This window comes from Sapajus apella, unplaced genomic scaffold, assembly GCF_009761245.1.
Source record: "Sapajus apella isolate SASKATOON/1434 unplaced genomic scaffold, GSC_monkey_1.0 scaffold3762, whole genome shotgun sequence".
Lineage (NCBI taxonomy): Eukaryota > Metazoa > Chordata > Mammalia > Primates > Cebidae > Sapajus > Sapajus apella.
In genome coordinates this window covers 1-6,621 of record NW_022440688.1, presented here as the reverse complement: position 1 = coordinate 6,621, position 6,621 = coordinate 1, and the positions used below count along the sequence as shown (strand labels likewise).

Sequence of the window (6,621 nt, the reverse complement as noted above, 5' to 3'; positions counted from 1 at the left end):
GGAACTTGGTTTAGACACAGTTCAGGTGAAGAAAGACCTGGAAGCTTCTGTTAACTATAAGCTCAGTAGAAGCTAAAAGCATGTTAATCAGCATAAAAAGGCAATGAGCTCTTAGGGAACACAGCTCCCTGTCCCTCTTCTGTCCTTCATCCTTCTTCCACTCAGTAGGGACCACGCACTCTCTTGGAGGCACCACAGAAAACAGGGCCCTGGACTCATGAATGAGTCTATGCCAGGCACCAGTCTCAGCCACAGTCACATCCCTTTAAACTGGATCACAGTTAGAGGACTCTGACCTCCCGTACAGACTGCCCTCTGTCTCATTCACTGCTATGTCTCTAGCACCTGGGATGGGGCCTGATGCATAACAGCCGCTGGCTGAAGAGAAAGTGACAAATGAGCAAACATCTCAAGGAGGGTGATGAGGATGGTGACGACTGAAAAACTGCCGACATATGAAGATAACTGAAGGATGTTCTGACTGAAGATCAGATGACCTTGAGAGTATGATCATTCCCTTCAAATATCAAAAATATTAAAAGAGCTGTTGGGTGAAGTGAGTAAACTTCTATCAGGAATAGTGGGCAGAGTTTCAAGGAAACAGAGCTCTGCGCTATTTAAAAAAATAAACAACTGCATCACTTTGCAGAGCAACTAGGCTCCACCTCACAAGCACCATCCAGGGTGCTCCAAGGGTGAATCCTCCCTGAGGTGGAGGCAGAAGACATGATCCTGGGGCTCTTTCTTTAACCAGGAGCCTATGGGACTAAGGAATGGCATGCTTGCTGACAAAGCTTCCAGATTGTCTATTATCTCATGGTCAGAGGCCATGGTGCCAAGGACAAGTGCAGATTCAGGGTCAGAAATCTTGCAGCATGTCTTCTATCTCTCTGTGGATTGGCAGGATCGTCCGGGAGGCTGTGGTGGGAAGGCCTATAGGCCTCACTGGGGCCAGGGCATTGATGAACAATGCCCACCGTGAGGGTGGGGGAATGGTGCCATGAGAGCCATTTGTTTGCCATTCCTGGTGTAGACACCCTTGGCTTGGTGGCCTACTTCAAGGTCGATCAGTTTACAAGCTCAGTGCTGAAGCCATCCCCTCTGGCACACTCACCCAGCACGAGAGAGGAAGCTGCTCTGCGGGCATCAGGGACAGAACTAGCCCACCCAGCCTGCTCTGCACGTGGTCTCACTAAGGGTCTGTCTTCCTCTATCTCCCCTGGAGAGGACCATCTCCAAGCAACCCTCGATTTCTGTTTCCCGACTCCACCCCTTACTGTTCAGTATCTTGAGTGCATTCCATTTGTAAAGCACAGTGCTGGGGGCCATGGGAGTCAAAGATGAATCAGACAACACACATCCACTCCCAAAGAGACTCAGGCCTCCCGGGTAAGAGATGAGCATCAATAACCACAGCAACCCACGGGCCTGGGTTTCATGTCTATTTAGCAGCAGAATGACCCTGGGGAGGCCACTCACTGGTCTATGCTTCAGCTTCTTCCACTGAAAAATAGGAATGGTCCCTTCTGCATCATGTGATTCCTGTGAAGGTGACAAGGAACTGATCGCCCATCACCATCAGCACACTAGTCCCTGGAGGCTGTGGGGAGGAAGAAGCAGGAAGTACCCACTCCCAATTCACTGCTTCTCCTCCCCTGCCTGTCATGACCCCAGGGAAGCAGACCCTGAACCTGTGCTCTTGCCTTTACCTTCATCTTCTCCACTCCGGGGTAATTAAGAATGACTTGCTAATTATGCCATGATCTAGCGCAATGTGTAACCTTGGGGGCCACCAGGTGCTGATCAGTAGAAAGAACAGGGGAGGAGGATGAAGTCAGGTCAACGGGAAAGGGGAAATGAGGAAGAGGAGAAGAAAAGAAGAGGTGGGGAAAAGGAAAAAGAAAGAGATGGAGGAAAGGACCAAGAGCTTTGCAGAGAAAATCACCCTTCCCAGGGGGAAGGTGCTGGGCAGTGGCACGGCCTCTTGGGTGAAGAGATTGGGCAGGGACTGACTGACAATGGCAAATGACAGCATCCAAACTTCCACACACACAGTCTGTTCCTTCCTCTTCCCTGTGCCATCCCAACTCCCTCCTGCCTTGTCATCTATGTCATGGGAAGCAGGTGACATATCTGGCCCAATGTTTTTGGGGCCTGGCTTCTCCCAGGTGAAGAGGAGACAGATGGAGAGGCAGAAAGAGGGAGCAGGAAGGGGCACGGCTAAAGACAGCCTGGGAGGTGCTTGTCATTCCCTTCAGTCTCTGCACACTCCCAGCTGCTGCAGAGCAGGAGGAGAGAGCACAGCCTGGAATGCTAATTTGCCAGGCATTCACCTGTCTGCACCACTGGGCACCGGCACCAGTGAGGCCAGGGACTGGGCTGTGCTGGGGCCTGAGATGGGGTGGGAGGGAAAGAGAGGGCTCTCTTCTGCCCACCTGTTTCATCTGTGCAGGAGGTTTATAAGCAAGAGGAGCATGTGTAAGGGGAGAGAGTCAAAGCTGGTCACATCCTCACCAAGAAAGCCCATGAAAAATAAAAAGTCCACGTTTGTCCAGTGCCACAGAAAAAGGGCAGGTGGAGGAGGAGAGGTGTCGGTGCTCCCCACTCCACTCCCACTCATCACTGACTCCTCCCTTTCCTTCATCATTGTTCCCTATCTGTCACCATTTCCTGTCATCCGTTTCCTCTGAATGTCTCACCCGGCCCTCCCTGTTTGCAGGTCCCCTGTCTTCAGTCTCATCCCTGCCACATCCTGACTACAGCAACAGCTTCTGAGTGTCCCTGGCATCCACTCTCTCTTCATGTCCCTTCTGTGACAGGTGCCTGATGAACCTTCCTCAACTCTTCTGTCTCACCCCTGCCCTGCTTGAAACCCAATCACTGCTCCCTAACACTCCTAAATCAACCTAAGTCCTCTTCTGAGTACTCTATGGACCCTAACTCATTCATCCCAACTTTTCACTTATTACTTTACCCCACACACTGCCAGGGAGCCTCCCATGGCCCCATGGGGACACGGAGGAACCAAGGCAAAGCTCCTTGGCACCATTCAGAGGCCTGGCCCACAGGCTTGTGGGAAATCAGCCTCTCATGCCCTGTGAGCTGAATGCAAGGGAGAGGCAGCACTGACTGCTCCCCATGCAGAACCACTACCCTCCTCCAGCCCCTGTGCAGGCTGGCCTTCCTGGCAGACCATCATACACCATGTTCCAAGCCACACAGGCTTCTCTCCAAGCCTGTGGCCCCATTTCCAGACCCCATCAGGGAGGCCTGCACGCCCACCTCCCTACCCTGCCCTCCTCCTCCAGGAGCCTGTCCTATGTGGAGTAGGCACGTGGCTTTCCTCTCCAGCACATATTTTCCCTTTACTCAAGCAATGGCCCCGTGTCCTTTGGGGAATCCATCTCTCCTGCAGGCTTACACCCTGAGCTTCAGGTGGGTGGTCTGAAGAGCTCCTTGGTCTAAGCCAAGTGGCATGTCATAGTCCCTTGGCCCCAGCAATGGATTCTGGGACAGACACAAGGACCAATCCAGGCGAGTGTCGCCTCTAGAGGAAGTGAGGGACATAAGAGAGCATTCTTTTCTGTTGAAACTGACCCTGCCAAGTCACCTTGCCACCACAAGAGCATGGCCTGAGAATGCAGCCAGACCCAAAGAAGCAAACTGACAAGGAAGGAAAGCAAAGCCAGGCCTGATGATGTCATTTTGGCCCTAACTACAAAGGCCATTCTACTGATTGGTTACCTTTTGCTTAGCTTAGTTTGGGGAGTTCTGACAGGTGTGCCACCAATTCTTACCGATTTCTCTCCCTTCTAGACACTGAGAAGCCCACATGGTCCATGCTACACAATTAACAATTAATCTCGCCCTACATGTTCCCATTCCAGCCCCTAAGCTCTTTGAGGACACAGTGTCAGCCACATAATTAGTGTCTCTTAAAGATCCTGCATGAATGCAGAGCACATGGTGGAGAGATCGATGCAGTGACCTGGAACCTCGCATGAGGGAGCCAGGACTCAGGCCCAGTGCTCCTGAGAAGCATCTTCCCCTTCCTGGGCTGCACCAGCAACTTGAGGATCCCACACTCAATGAACGCAGCACTCCACTCCCCAGAAGATGCCTTCCTGCCCTCTCCTCATCCCATCACTGGGCAGGGGACATGCAACTGTCTACAAGGTGCCAAGTACCAGGACAGGAAAGGAAAGACACCAAAAATCCAAGGCTTCCCTCAGAGAAGGGCAACCATGCAATCCCCATCTTGGTGAGGAAACTCAGTTTCTAAGGGAATGGTTTTGGCCTCCATTCTAAGCACTGAACATGGGGTAGCCATAATCTGGAGCTGATGGCTCTTAAAGACCTGCATCCTCTTGCCTAGGCGTCCCTTGGGCACATTTATCACTACGATAAGCACAAAAGGTACATCCAACAATTTCAGTAACTGCTGATGACAAGTTCACGAATGGCAACCGAGTCCAGTGAATGGGTCAAGATTATCAACAGGGAAGAGCTAACATTTATTTCCTGAATTCCTCCTAGGTGCCAGGCACTGTTCCCTTTCTTTCCATGTTTTCATTCATTTAGTCTTTAAAATAATTCTACCAGGAAGCTACCATTATTACCACAACTTCACAGATGAGAACATTAAGGCTTACAGAGGTTGAGTTGCCCAAGGTTACAGAGGAAGCAAACAGGAAAGCTGGATCTGAGCCAAGGCATTAGCTCCAAGACGATCCCCTCAGCCACTTCAGTGCATGACCCCTTGATTACAAGGACATTCTTGACAAGCTGGGGGCAAGTTGGGGTGAGTCAGAGGGGTGAGGTCATTCAGGAAGAGGTAGGCTTCTAGTTGGTGACAGAAGTGGAGGCTGCACAGTGAAGGATCAGGGGATCCAGGTCTGGCAACAATCAGGGAAGGGCAGGGCAGGGGTGACTTGGACCATGAGAGGGACCTGAATCTGGCAGTCATATACTTCCCACTGGGGTCCACCATGTGAGACACTGTGTGGGATCCCAGGAAGGAGACCAAGCCTCATTTCAGGTAGTTCATGGCCAAAGACAGGACGTGTGCATCCAACAACCGCTGGGACCTTTGCCAGGAAACAGCAAACACCACTCACTCACTCATATTAGATAAACACTGAGTCAAAATTCACCAGATCCCAAGGACTATGCGAGGTCAGCACTGCTGATACAAGCAGCCTCAGCCCTCCAACTCGGCTCCCGCAATGGCCGCTTCATGCTCCAACCACGCTGGCTTTCTTTTAGGTCCTCTACCTCTGGGCTGCAGTTCATGTGCTTCCTTCTTTCTGGAATTTTCTTCCTGACCTACCCAACTGAACCCTCAGACTTTACCACAAATGTCATTTCCTCACATCCCCCTTCCCTGACCCGAGATCAAGCCAGGTCTACCTGACCCAAGACCAAGCCAGGACAAGCCTTGCAGCACCCTATCTCCCCTCCACAGAGGCTGTAATAACCCACAGGACCTGGGGCCATGATCTGTGGCTTTGAATCCTGGCTCTGTCACTTGCCCAGGTCTCTCAGCCTTTCTGTGCCTCAGTTTCCTCATCTATAAAATGGAGATGACAGCAGTGACTGCTCATAAAGTGTGGCAAGGACTAAATGAGTTAATGCACTCAAATCAATGGTGGTGCATGGTTAATGCTATATAAATAACAGTGATTACCAAATATTATCAACAGGCCTTGTCACAACTGTTATTAAAGAACTAATCATGCATTGGTTATCAGGTCTTTCTCTCCTGCCAGCATGTGCACTGCAGTTGGACAGAGATGCTGCCTTATCCATGGCTGGATCTATAGAGATTCTTACAATGCCTTGCACACAAACACTATTGGGTACGTATTTGCTGGCTACAGGAAAAAGTGAAGAAATATACCCCCCAAATGGGAGAAAGAGAATGAGTTAGGAGAGCAGAGCCACCATAGGAAACCAGGAGGCTAAGTGGGGTGGAAGCGAGTGAGCTCTCAGACTCTCAGGAGCAAAACCTTCCAAGCTGGGCTCTTACCTCAGCCCCTCCCACACAAGGAAGCTGGATGGGTCCCTCAGGACCAGGATTTCCCCTAAGGGGCTGCTCCCAGAGGGTATGTTGCTGGGACTGCCCAGGATGGGGATGGTCCTCTGATCAGGAGGAGGTGAGTGGCAGCACACACCTGCTGAAGATGTCTCCAGAGACCTTCTGCAGGTACTGCAGGGCATCCACCATCTGCTGGATGGCCTCCTCTCGCCGCAGGTCTGGCTGGATGAGGGGCACGGCATACGTCTGATTTACCAGGGAGTGCTGGGTCTTCACAGGAGTCATGGTGCCCGTGGGTGGGAGCTGGAGCATCAGAGCTGCCTACACTCACCTGCACCCACTCACTCTAATCCAGCCATGAGTACAAGGCTAAGGAGTGACAAGAGTACATACACAATTCTCCTCAAAAAGGAAGGCGAGACAACACAGCCCTCATCCCAACTATGCACATAGCTTCAGCCTGAACAAATAGGGGAGAAGGGGACAGAGCATTTGGTGGGAGGCCAGGAGCACACAGATGGGAGCCTGCTGATGCCCGCTCAGTGAATGAGGGAGGGGGAGGGCAGGACCAGGGACTGGGGAAT

The 6,621-nt window shown here is 51.6% G+C and overlaps 1 long non-coding RNA gene across 1 annotated transcript; it reads right to left on the bottom strand.

The window, feature by feature from the left end:
* Window positions 1–5,646: 5,646 nt before the first annotated feature.
* LOC116547603 lies at window positions 5,647–6,328 on the bottom strand. The gene is made up of 2 exons (XR_004267111.1): window positions 6,174–6,328; window positions 5,647–5,873 (listed from the first exon to the last, which is right to left on the bottom strand). It is a non-coding gene; the product is annotated as an uncharacterized LOC116547603 (long non-coding RNA).
* Window positions 6,329–6,621: the final 293 nt, after the last annotated feature.